The 14,121-nt window shown below is 40.9% G+C and overlaps 1 long non-coding RNA gene across 1 annotated transcript; it reads right to left on the bottom strand.

The window, feature by feature from the left end:
• Positions 1 to 3,907: 3,907 nt before the first annotated feature.
• LOC109298255 lies at positions 3,908 to 13,536 on the bottom strand. The gene is made up of 2 exons (XR_002097563.1): positions 13,401 to 13,536; positions 3,908 to 4,469 (listed from the first exon to the last, which is right to left on the bottom strand). It is a non-coding gene; the product is annotated as an uncharacterized LOC109298255 (long non-coding RNA).
• Between the last annotated feature and the right edge of the window lie 585 nt (positions 13,537 to 14,121).

Here is a 14,121-nt window from a genome sequence, read left to right on the forward strand (position 1 = left end):
CAGCTTTCCTTCAATTCTTAGGTCACTGACTAGATCATCCTCTTTGGTCAGTACCAGGTCCAGCAGCACTTTACCTCTTGCCGGTGCATAGGCTTCTTGTGTCAAATAGAGCTCATTCACACATGTGAGGAAGCTTTGTGACCATTCGGATTTGGCTGAGCGCTCCTCCCATGAGATGTCCAGGTAGTTGAAGTCTCCCATGACAACCATGCGCCAAGCCCCTGCAGCCTCCGCCAGTTCCCTGGCATATTCCCGGTCAAGCTCTTGCTCCTGATTAGGAGGTCTGTAGTAGACTCCTACCATTGTGTCCCCTGTGCCATGTTCCCCATGTATTTTATGAGATGAGATGTCTACAAGGCATATTACAGCTATTTTTGAAAGTGGATTGTAAAAATGTAAAGGGTACTTTAAAATTAAACTATTGTATTGAAAAACTTGGACAAATTCTGCTCTAGTGAAAGCAGATATAGCTCTGTTTGTTTCTGTAGAGTTATGTAAGAGTTACTTGTCTACTCTCTAAGTGTGCCAGAACTGGGGTCTAATTCAAGGGTCCTGGTTTTCTCAGTTTAAAAATTGCAAATTCTCTGATTTAAAAAAAACAAACCCACACACAAATTCCCTAATTTAAAAAAACCCCAAACCCCCCAAATCCACATTTTCCATGATTAAAATAAAATGCCACTATATATAGAGGTATCAGTTCAACACAATATTTTATTGATATATTTACAGTTTTAAAGTAATTTTGAAGCCTACTTGTGCCTCAATCACTCTAGTAAAATAAATTCTAAATACCTATGAATTTTTGTGTTTGATTTGAGGCTTTTTATCATGGAAAATCAGAGCTCCCCCTGCCCTCTTTGCTCACCGGGATGTGGATCCAGTTGTGGCTGCCCCTCCACCCTGACTGCTTTGTGGCACCGAGCAGCCCTGATATGCCGGTGCCCTGCCCATGCCATTGCCCCCCACTCCCAAGACACAGCCCCCCAGCCTGGCAGGTGCCCCTCGTTCCCCATTCACAGTCATTCCCTACCCAGGCCCCATATATTGCCCCCAGCCCAACTCCTTCTCTTCCTCACTTCCTCCCTATGGGGGGCCTCTGTTCTTCCCCTCACCCCAGATTTACCTGCAGGGAGCTGTGGGAACTGCTGTCATGCTGCCTGGCTGCCATGTGCATGTGTGCACATGCACGTGGAGCACCCTGCCTGATCTCCCTCCTCCTGCTCCCCCCAACCCCTTATAGGCTGGCACTTTGCCAGCCTAGAAGGGTAAACCTGCTGGTTCCCACATTTTTCATCTTTAAAGGTAATCACTGGTAATCACTTAGGGTACATGGAGACATTATATTTAGATCGACTTAACCAGGGTTAGTGTAATTGTAGTCTCCACACCCCTATTTCATGTACTACTTTGTCCTCTTACCTCCTTGAAACAGTTCATCCCTAGGAAGGGGTGGGGGAGTCAGGTTTATAAGGCTTTTTCCTCTTTATATCAGCCACCTGAGCTAGCCCAGTGCAGAAAAGGGGAGCCAACGTGTCGTTCTGTTGCGTGGTACAGCATACTTACTTCCATTAGGCACCAGGATGCTCTGGGAGGGACAGTCCCACCTATTGTAGTCCAGTGTCTATCAGATACAGTCTGGCTCTAATGTATTAATACAACACATGTATTCAAGTGTGCCTTTGTAAACATTTCTAAAACATGTACTAACTACGCGATATGGCACCAGATGCCAAGGCCTTGGAGGAAAGAAAATGTAATGTTGTGAATGAATATAAACATTGTGTATGTTTCCCTGATTTATTAGGGAAAGGTAATATTAAAAAGTTACCTTAAAGCAGTGGTTCTCAACCTTTTTAAACTTGAGACACTTCTCCATAACTTCTGTGAACTGAACATTACCTCATTTTAAAAAATAATATCTATATTATAGTGCTTACCTGCTTGCAGAGGGCCTGGGAAAAAAGAGGAGCAGCCAGCAGGGAAAAGCCTTACTTAACTCCTCTCTCCCAGTAGCACCCTTCAAAGGCTGTCAGAGCACCCTGGCTAAGAATTACTGTCCTAAAGTGTGAGGAACATAAGACCTACTTGTAAAACAGCATCATTCTTTGGTTTCCACTTAGTCCTGTGCTCCTATTTCACATACAGACCTTTGAGTCAAATCCTAAAGCCCTTAATCCATAGTTACTAAGTTATTGTTCAGGCAAATGTCAGTCTGAAGCCCGTGAAGCTTTTGCTCGAGTAAAGAGAAAATAAAAAGTGAGTAAGGACTTCATTTTTGGCCCATAGTACCCAAGTGTATTGAATTTCAGCCAGGAAATCAGCAGGGATATTTGAATAGCTGGGACATCTGTGCTTGGATTGAGCACGTTAATACAATCAATCAAAGTAATGTGGGACACCTCTTTCTGATAAATATTCAGACTCCACAATTATAGAAACAGTCAACTACCATGAAGCAGGAGGTGCTATAAGATTTCTGGACATGGAAATGTGGAATATTGTATGTGTTAGGCAAACAATTGTGCTTGAGTGTCCAATTTGTCTTATTGAATAGGTAGAGCTTTCTCCAAATCCCTTTTGTTTGAAACACAAAGAGACTATGTGGAGATTTCTGTCAGGTCACAAATACCCCTGAGTCAATTATTTTCCAGGTAAGCATACAATTTTCTTTTCAAGTTTGTATTTGTCTTTCTCTCTTGTTTTAAAAAGATAAGAGTGAGTGAGTACCAGTCTTGCTAGCACAGCATTTGAGAAATATCACAGAAAACTTCTGGAGAGTACTAATACATTTGGGAGTGTGCCAGTAGATAAAGTGGTGTAGCAGTGCAGGTACTGGCAATTATATGCTTAAATACATCATCCCTCTCAGATCTCCAGCTTAAACAAAAATATCAACCTTAGCCTGAAGGCACTAATTTATAAAGCCCCTATGCAGAAGTACGTGATGACACACATGAGTGGAGGTTCCCTTAGAAACAAAAGCAAACAGGTTTCCTTTTTCCTCTGGCTGGACAGCATGCCTGTGAGCAACACTCACCACTAGATAAATTATGGGATGCTTGTGTTTACTTGGAGTTGATTTGCTTAGTGGCAGCTGTTAATTCTCTAACTCATTTTAAAAGTGGCTTTCACTGAAAGGTAAAGGTATTAAAACTAGATAACAGACCATGTAGTGCTTTGCAGGCTGTAGCTCTCACAGCTATTCCGATGGCTTGTGTATTTGGCAGTGAAGTGAAAGATTGAAACTGTGAAGTATGAAGCGTGAGTATATTGGGAGGTCATTGTCTTTGCTCATGTTCCTACATTATATGTGCTGAAGAGCTTTTTCTTTTTGACATAAATTTCAGGGATCTACTTCAAATTTTCCTCTGGTGTGGAGGACAAGATGACGTTACATGAGTGTATATGTGCAGTACTAGAAACTTTTAAGAAACACAAGCACTGTGATTTAAACTAGAGATGAGTCAACTGATTTTGATAACATATTTCCTAGCACAAATCTTTGCCCAGTCCGTGAACAGAAACTTTCAACATTAAATCAAAGTTTAGACTAACTTTCCTGAGTTGTTTCCTAAGCAGTTTGTGTGCAGTGATAGTACCCAGATGCCCCTGTGCTGGGTGCATTTGTACCTAAATGCTTTAATAAGTGCATAACAAAAATATGCATGTATTTTTTTACACATGCCTAATAATCACACACTTTTCAATGTATACTAAAAAATCAGGTCTTTCCAGAGGCTCCCCTGATTAGTAGACCTCCCCCCCCCGGCCCTCCCAACTCTGAACAGCACTGGACAGTTATCATGTGAAGGCAGAAAATATTGCTCTTACAGTCTGCCATTCCTCCCATTTCCCCAGGCAAAGCAATGCAGATTGAGAGGAGAGGAAAGTGAATCAGAACGCATTGAGTCATGTTGTTTTTATTTGACTGATTTGTATGGTGGTAGGTGAGCAGGATAGGTTGTATTGATGATAACGCCAGCGCAGCCCATCATTCTCAGTCGGTGCTCCAGCAGGATCCAGAGTTCTCTCTCTCCTCCGGGAAAGAAGAGATGGCAGAGTCTTTGAAGGGTTCCACAATACAAATTGCCTTCAGTATTTTCAGTCTGCCACTGCTCTAGTAAATGCTGATGTATACTAGCAGAGAAGCTAGCCTACAGGCAAGAACTAGAATTTCTTCTGGAAATGCCTTCAATTCCTTGAAAATTCACTTAAGTGTTCTTATTAATGTCATTTCACTAGGGGTGCAATTGCTCCCACTGCAGTTTCTGCGGGGGGAAATGCAAGGCCTGTGGCCAGCCACTGGGGAGCAGGGGCAAGATTCTGAATCTTCAGGCAGGGATTTTTGAAGGAGTCTATGGGAGCTAAGCACCCAAATCTCACTGAAATTTAGTGGAAGTCAGACACCTACTCACTTATATCTCCTATGAAAAGCCCATCCTGGGGTAGTCATGTCAACTTTTCTGCTTGAAGAAAAAATATTTTAAAACAAAGATTCAACATGCAAAAAATAAGTCTGCTTCTTATGGTGGCCCCTACAAACCTGTAGAGCTGTCAACAGTATCAGACCAGCCCAACTCATTCCTGTGGAAGCCCAGCCTCCACTGTTTTATATAAAATTGATCTTGCCGTGTAAAGTGGTCTGTGACCCAGATCTCCTTTTTGCTGAGGAACGGACTTCATTTAGCTACAATTCTTCAAAGAGCAAAGTAAGCTGTGTATGTTCTGCAACTCTTTGGGCTAGTTAAAGTCTTTCTTTTAATCTGTCTCATGAATGCATATCGCCAAAAAAATATATTATTACATGTAGTTTAACTCAAAACTGCTTGGCGCACATGTTTAAAAGTATTAACAAAGTAAACCTCACCAATGCAAAATTACCATATAAAATGGTATACAATGTCCTTTGAACTGAATTCACTTGGTGCCAGGAGCATCCAAATATGTACAAGGGGAGAAATGGCTCCTGGCTTAATTCTTCTTTATGCCAGTTCTGCCCTTTTATAGTAATGACTAACTACAAGACATGACTTATTCCCTACCTGTCTTTCTAGTTTGTGACTCATGCCCAACTAGTCCTACAGATTTGTTTTTGCTGCTTTTGTGTGTAATATACAGTAAATCATGCAAATCTTGATATGCCATCAATTTCACCCTAAGCTCCTTTCCTTTGGCAGCTGGTTGTATTGTTTATGGTTACACTTAATGTACTGCATAGAGATGAACCCAAACCCTAGACATGCACCCCAGCTTTTGGAAAGTGTGGATCTAGTTTTTATAGTGTCCTGCCTTGTTTTGTTGTCTCTATACCTAATTGGCTTCCACTAGCAGGGAAAAACACCTTGTCTTTGAGTGCTGCTTTTGATTAGAAGAATCTGCAATACATGGAAGCACCTTTTATGTTATGAAAACTTTCATCAAACAACTTCATTTGAAAGGCAGATATTTTTCATGCCTTGACATCGATTGTGCAGCCTAGTCCAATGCTGCCAATCAGATCTGAACACAAGAAAAAGTAGTTGTCTGACTGTGAATCATTTCTCATCTTGATTAATGTAAATATTGAGTTTGTTCAAATACAACTGATAACTTGAGACCTGCCCACCTTTGTAACTAGTGCTAAATGCTTTCAGTCCAATACTTGGACCCGACCCTCTTGTGTGCTGTTAGCTATTTTGGTACTTTATTTTGCAGGGTTGAGTGGCCTGGAGTGAAGGATAAGGGGGAAAAAAGAGGCTTAGCACTAGAATAAGATCATAGGACAGTAGGGCTAGAAGGGACCTCATAAGGTCATATAGTTCAGCCCCTGCTCAAAGTATAATCCCTGACTAAAGCACCCTGGCCAGTTGTCTGTCTAACACACTCCTGGAAAATTTCCAGGGATAGAGGTTCCAAAGCTTCTTTAGGTAGCCTGTGTCAAAGCAATATACAATATCTCTAGGTGATAATATCTTTAAGTGAAGCAGATGATTTCTGGAGGAAAAAAATTACCTAGACTGGATCTACACGAGCAGAATATTTGTGGGAAGCCAATTTAAAACTTGTAATCATGTATATTTGCACCAGATCCCTGATTCTAAGAACTATATTTATCCAGTTAGGACTAGGAGGCATGTTATAGAAACCATGTGTCCAGTCAAAAATATATAAATGTCTCTTACAACTTACAATAAAAAATGAGTCACTTCAGCAGAGGCAAGATTTTTCTGGGTGCTGTGGTTTATTGGAACAACTGCATGGTTGGGATAAAGCAGGACAAGCTTTCAAATGCAAGGCAAGGTATTCAAAAGCTTGTCTAACTTTATCTCAGCCATTCAGTTGGTCCAATAAAAGATAGCACCCACAAAAATCCTTACCTCTTGCATAATTCCAGGACCATCACAGCTACAGCATCACTCTTCACATCAGTATACCATTTCACTAACAGGAAACATGGGAAAACCCATTTTTTACAAATTTATTTGTCAGCTTTGACACCAGATCTTTAGTTAGAATGTGACAAAGGTTGAAACTAGTTACAGAAAGGTAAAGTCATCTCGAAGTCATCATTTTACTGGCATACATGAAATGAGTTAGTGATTCCATTAATTTCTGAGGCAATTAGTACTGTCCTTAACCTGTAGACTCATTTTCTAGCTCGGAACTGAATCAAAATGGAAAACGAGAACATTTCTCCTGAGCCTTACTGCAGGTGTTCTTCTAAACTGGGGTTTATTGATAAATACCAATAGGGAAGTTTTGAGCATACCTTAATCTATGAAAGATAATGCTGGTATCTTTCAGCAGCACTGAGTTTTCACTTAGCAACTAAGGTTGACAATTCTGCCTTAACATGAGGCATATAAATCTATTCTCAGAATTGACTTGAGGAGCCTAATTTTCAGAAGTCCTGAGCATCCACAGTTCCCACTATCCTCAGTAAGGGTTTGGGAATGCTCTGGAAGTAATAAGTATGGATAGAACCAGATTTTGGTCCTCATGGCCATGATATACTATACTAGGGGCCAATTCTAATTGACACTAGTGCAACTGAGCCCTGTGTCCGTATGAATGACTTTTATATACAGTAAAAATGTTAGAAAGTTGAGGAGAGTTCAGAAATGAGAGATCTGAGGACTGAAAACCTCATCTTATAGTTATACTCAAGGCACCTTTCAGAAAATGCCAGCTCTTAGCATTTGGTCCTTTTTTAAAAAAATGTTTTTGGACTGTGGGAAAAGCAATAGAGCAGTTCTTTCATTGCAAAGAACTTGGATCACAATGGGTCAGAATGCTATGGACACTATGGGTTACCATTTGAAATATGTAGGTTTATCTTGTAAATCATATGTAGGTGTTTGTATAGCTAGCAGTGCTAATACTAAAGGGCATCCCCGAGCACCCTTAAAAGGACCTCATGGCATCCCAAGGTGAGAAGCACTGACTTAGACAATCAGTGTCAGAAGCTTTTCTAAACTATTCTTGAAAACCTCTGGTAACAAGGATTCCACAGTCTCCCTAGGTAACCTATTTCACTGCTTCTCTTATCCTTAGAGTTATCTCACCATATCTCCCCTCCTGAAAAGTTAACCTGATTACTTTTTATTCTAGTCTTAGTAGATATGAGCAACAACTCACAACTCATCCTCTTATTAAGTTTAATACATTTGAAAACTGCTACCATGTCTCCACTCAGATTTTTCTAGATGAAACAAGCTCATTTCTTTTAACTTTTCTTCATAGGTTTGTGCTTTCTAAACTTACAATTTTTGTAGCTCTCCTCTGGACTTATTCCAGCTTGTCTACATCCATCCAGAAGTGTGGTACCAAGAACTGGACACAGTATTCCAGCTGAAGCCTCACCAGTGCCAAGTAGAGCAGAATAATTACTTCCAGTGTCTTACATATGACATTCCTGTTGATACATCCTGGAATGACATTTGCCTTTTTGCAACAGCTTCACATTGTTGTGAAAAGAAGCTTGAAAATGTGACCCAAAGTGCTCCCTGAAGGTTCAGAAACCAGAAGATAAATAAAAGACCTATACACACACACACACACACACACACACACACACACACACACACACACACACACACACACACACACACGTGTGTGTGTGTGTAAATCTCATGAGTTTTGAGGCTTGACTCATGATATTTAAATGTCTCAAGTTAGCAATAATGCCTTCAAGGCCTTAAAATCTATGAGTCTGTACAGCATCGTCTCATTTAATTTGCACTGATGAGTGGAAAACCCGTAGCAAATTATAGATTTTTCAAAGTAAGGAATAAATGAACAAACAGTTTGCAAGAAGAATGAAGCACAAAACGTACTTTGATCATTTATTTGAACAACTGTAGTGCTGCTTGAATTAGTTAATGTTTCTTCAAGCTGCCGCGCATTTTGTGACAGTGAAGTCTTAGTGATATGAAGCCTTAGTGATATGAAGTGATATGTTGTTAAGTCTTTGCTGAGACATTGAGAGAGCCTGCCAGGATTTTGAGGGGGGGTTTTGTGAAAATTAGAAAGCCTGCAGATTAGTGACGTGTGAATCAGTGAGGGTCTACTGTAACTGTCTTTATAGGTTTACTAGCTGGTTTTTAATCTGTGGCCCTGTTAGCTATGGTTTTCAGCACGCTGTGCCTTTTTGTATTTCCCAGGCCAATGTATCATGCTCAATTACACTAGTCACCTCGTGTATTCCTGTAACTGCATTTAACACATTCTAGCAATGACTTGTCACCTTAGCAAATTCAGAAAGGCCTGATTTCCTAAATAAAGCCTGTTCAAAATACAAGCAGCAGTGTAAAGGATCCTTCAATTGTCTACAGATTATTTTAAAATATTTGTCGGTATTTGATGATTTATAAATCCCATGTAACCCATTTTCTCTCAACAACAAATGACAAGCGGAAAGGTCCTCCTTAGCTCCCCTTCCCAGGACCCTGACAGTCTGGGAAAATTTTTTCCTTTAGGCCACTTGCCTATTTAAAGTGTAAGTCTGATTGATTTTACAAGGGAGGAAGAAAGAGTGAGGGTGTCATTGTGTTTCAGAACCTTTATCAGGAGTTTGGCCAAGACTGTCATGGGTAATTTGCTTGTTAGCTTGATGAGAGACCTCACGAGTGCTGTGATGCAGAAGCTATATTGATCGTACAGAGTATCTGATGATCCATGCCCCTCATAGAGCATACATGTTAGTGAAAGAAAAAACAGGACATGATAAAATTGTTCTAATAAAGATTTTATGATTTCTTTTAAGGGAAAATCAAGAAAAAATATAATCCTCCTCTATACCTGCACACCCAGCTATCCTGAATAAGAACATAATTACTATTAATAATATTTATTATAATTTAATAGCATTACATGTATTAGCATGTGGTAGACCTGGGACCTCATGAGCTGGTTTTATAAAACCCCTGGGCTAGGGACAGAAATTACACATAAACTGGTAGACGTGATCAGAAACCAGTTCAAATCTAAAACACAGCAGAAGTTCAGTGCACATAAATTGCTTTTAAAATGGCTGAAACTGGTTTAAGATAAACCTGGATGCATGTATTATCAGAGTTAAGTGATTTAGGTTAAAATGGTTTATTGAACTTCTGTCCAAGATCCCCTCCAGATTCAAGTTAAATTAGTCCCCCAGCATCCCAGGATGTTTTGTGCATCCCCCCACAACCCCCTCCCCGCCTTGCAGGGTGGGTGGGCTAGCCTTGGCCCAAGCTATCTGCTCCAAATGAGCAGGGAGGCATGCTTTAGTGTCCCCCAGCTTCTGGTTTGAGCTACTGCATGGCTGCATTTCCAGAATAAAAAATGAATGTCCGTTCATTGCTTATCTGTTCAATCTATTCATCTTAGACTAATCTGCAAAGATTGAATCAATTCAATCTTGGGCTTTTTGACTGTCTGTACTTAGCCATAGTAAAAGACAAGCCTGTCACAAAATTATTACTATCTAAAAAGTTTATAGACAAAAGAAATGCCATTACATTTCACAGTTTAGGAAAGAAGGCACAGTGAATTTATGTGACTTGCTCAAAGTCACTCTGGGGCTAGGGACAGAGATTCAAAAAGCCTGCGCCTGAATTGATTTCCAGGTTAGTCTAACTTGGCTAGGCTGAACCAGTTTGTAACTGCACAGACATCCCAGACATGCAGGCATACGCCTGCAGTGGCTCAGGCTAGAAGCTGGGGGGTGCTAGAGCAGCCCTCCCTTTCCTTCCACAGCACTGAGATGGGGGGGGGAGGGAATGGCAGCAGGATGCTCTGGTTATCTAAACAGGGAATTTATAACAGTGTTTCTTATCCCCTAACTTAGTGTTTATAACCCATTAAGAAAACAACAGAGGGACATTACCAGATACCTGTTGATTCTGCCTGTTGTTTAAGCATGGCCCATAGCCAGCATGTGGTCTGCTAGCTAATACACAGACAACTCCTCATCAAGGCAGAGGGGTGGGGGGAATACCTGCTTAGCAGGGAGTGGGGAGGCAGGGAAGAGCAGCCCAGGTTTCTGCTGGAGCCGCAGCCAGGGAGCAGAGGGGAGGGGCCAGCTCTGCTGAAGAGCAGAGAGCCACGTCCAGCCCAGAGAGCATGCCAGGATGCTGGAGGAGTCTGCTTTATCTTAAAACAGCAAGGGGTCTGGGACAGCCATTGCATAAACCAGTTTGAGCCAAATCAGTTAAGTCTGATACTACATTCAACCAGGTTTATCTCAAGCCAGTTTCAGCCATTTTCAAACTGATTTATGTGTGCTGAACATCTGTTCTGATTGGGGAACCCCTTCTTGGGGGGGGGGGGGATGGACACGGGAAAGCTAGGCAGACGCTGCTGTGCCTGGCAACTCTGCCAGAGCTCCAGCCAGGGAGCAGCGGGGAGGAGCCAGCCCAGCTCTCTGGTGCCAACAACCCCATCCAGGGCTGCAAAGCATCTGGGATGCTGGGGAACTCTGGTTTAATTTAAACCAGGAAGGAGTCTGGGACAGACATTGCATAAACCAGTTTGACCCAAATCAGTTAAGTCTGATACTACATTCAACCAGGTATATTTCAAACCAGTTTCAGCCATATGGTGTCATATGGTTTACGTGAACTAAAAGTCTGTTTTGTTACATGTTTAAACCAGATTCTGGTCACTTAAACCGGTTTATATGTAATGTCTGTCCCTACTCTGGAAGTCTATTTCAGAACAGGGAATTAACCACAAAGCTCCTGTGGCACAGTTGATTGGCTGTGGTGAGCTCATGTTACATTACCAGCTAGAACTTCAGAGCCAAATTCCCACCTGGTGCAGATCAATGTATTGTTCTTAATAACTCCAGCTAGAGATCAGGTTCCTGACATTTATATCCTGGGAGATTAACATTTTTTTCTATCAACATGATTTTGCATCATTAAAGTCATTGGGAGTTCTCCTATTGACTTAAATGGGAGTAGAACTGGCGCTTGTGGTCACCCATCCAATATAATGTAGGTCAAACATCTTTTTTTTTAAAAAGTGATAAAAGCCAAGGGTTATTACACTCAAATGCATTTACATCTAGCTTGAGCGCATCATACACTCATTGACACTGAAAACAGGAAATAGAATCAAAACCTTTGTTATTCAAACAACATATACTTTCCTGTTTTATTTTGGTTTTAAAAGGTTATAAGCATCTAATTTAATAGGAAGAGCAGTAGAGGTAAGTCTGGGAGTTTGCTGGTTTCCTCACAGCTGAAGAGAAAACCCAGAAGATGCATGTGGTTCATGGGAGTAGAGCATGACATGGACCTTGGGTTCTCAAATGGCAAGCAGGTGACTGCTAGGAGAGTTATAAAGCAGATGTCTCACTAGGAGGATTCACGGACTTGTATTGGGGGATTTCAGTTTAATGCACACACATTCAGAACCAGTCAATGAGATAAGAAGTCCTATTGTACTTTGAAGGCCATAACCTTTAAAAGAATGTGTCTGTCCATGTGTGGCTTATACCACAGCCCAAGTAAAAAAGGAAGAAAACTATTAAGAAAACTATTAACTTAGAGTTTCTCCTTAGTCAGCATACAAACTAACCTAGGTGTTTCTATAACTACAACACATATCCAGTATGAAGTATTGCAGCATGACTTCTCTGGTATTCTAGTGCAAATGTCTGCTTAAGGAGTTCAGAGAGATTTTGTTGTACAATATTGTACAGTATGTTTCCTTGTTAGTATGGATAAATGTCTTTGTGTTATTAGTTACCACATGTAAAAGTGATTAAATGGATCTAATTTTTTTTTATCTTTTCCTTCTTGAATAAACTCCTCTCTTTCACAGTGGGGATCTTCCTGGGGATTCAATGGTCAAGCACTACGGCTACAAACTGTGTGATATAAAAAGGTGGCAAACCTTTTCTGTCCCTATTTTCCTTCCTTTTTATACTAGGAAAAAGACATCCTTCCATTGTTCTCTATGCATTTCTGACATATTAAAATAAAGTAATTCACAACTGACCAGCATAAACTTCTCATACATTATAGCCAGAATCCCCAGTGAGATTAACTTGATTATAACCAGCCCTTAGTATACTCCCATCTCTACAAAGGATCATAACCTTAGATAAGATTTGAGACATGTCCTAAAAGTGAACATATTCAAACTATTTGAATGTGCGTGATTTTCAACATCAAGATTGGTTTTGTGGGAGTTTCTGTCAGAGAAATTAAAAGCAATGAATAAATAACCTAATAGGGAATGAAGCAGTGCAGAAGTAAGCTTTGCTCATCTTTAGAACAGTGCCGCTCTCTTGGGCCTGGGACTGAAGTTCCATAGACTGATTTGATCTCAGTCAGTTAAGTCTGATACTACATTCAGCCAGGTTTATCTCAAACTGGCTTCAGACATTTTGAAACTGATTTATGTGCACTGAACTTATGTTCTGTTACAGGTATAAACTAATTTCTGCTCACTTATACCAGTTTATGTGTAACTTCTGTCCCTAGCCTTGGAGTGGCTACATTAGAATCCTTCTATTTTTCCAGTTGGAAACAAAAGAAAGTAGAGAAGGTGGCTGAGCACACTTTGCCAAAAATTGTTTGAATGTTATAAAAATTTTGGTTTGAAGAATGGGAAAACTTCTGGCTGCCTATTATTTTAACAGAGCCATTTCACTCACACTTGGCAATGGAAGATTAACTTTGACTCTGAGTATCTCATATTGTAATGAATACACTGCAACTGCATGAGACAAGTTTATTTTCCCATATTTATGCTCTAGTACTAGAGGTACTATTTAAGGTACTATTTTAGACCATGTGTTCCCAAAATAGTGGCTGTATTTGCTGAAGCTGTATTTGCTGGAGATGTGATATTGGTTCATCTTACTTTGTATCAACCTTACATTGTATTAAAAGACAAGATAAGTATATGTTAAATCTTTTTTTTACTTACTTTTCCATGTAAGTGATTGACTGAGCTGCAACAGGTATAGTAAGTGCTTATAAATGGGAGAGGAGCAGTCCAAGCAGTCAGATTGGCAGGGATACTGTGTTCTAGATAAGAGTGCTTCTAGATTGTGGCCACCTATTAAAAAAGTTTGAGAAACATAGGGTTAGATTAGTGTTGGGTGCCAATCTAATTGTGAATACTGATTTGTATGAGACCATGTTTATTTAGCACAGACAAATATTGGCGGAGCAGTCATTGCAATTGAGCAATCCTTGAAGTGAGTAGTAGTGGATTAGAAAGCATAATTGTAGACAATGGTGAGGATAAGTCAGAATGTTCAGGGCCCTTGTACATGTGATGGGGGACCCTAAATTGAAATGGTGGGTTTTTATTTGCAATGATTAAAAACCACTGTTTCAATTTAGGGGCTTTCATTACTGTTACAGCAAAGGAGTCTGGTCCTTTTATTTTTCTTGGAGCCTGCCAGCATCTCCCACAGCTGGGGGCTGAGGGACCCCTGAGCTGCAGTGAGGGGCCCCTAGTCCTTCCTTCTGCAGTGCTTGTGCCCCCTGGGGCTGCCTGGGTGGGCTGGTAGCAGGCAGGTACTGCCCTAACTTGGGTTTGGGGAACAGTTGGATCAGGCTGGGTGCTGCCTTCCAGCTGGGGCAGCACCCACCCACTAGCCGCCCACCCAGGTGGCCCGGGGGGGGGGGGGCCCCC

Source organism: Gavialis gangeticus, unplaced genomic scaffold, assembly GCF_001723915.1.
Source record: "Gavialis gangeticus isolate Ggan-Ray unplaced genomic scaffold, GavGan_comp1, whole genome shotgun sequence".
In the NCBI taxonomy this organism is placed as follows: domain Eukaryota; kingdom Metazoa; phylum Chordata; order Crocodylia; family Gavialidae; genus Gavialis; species Gavialis gangeticus.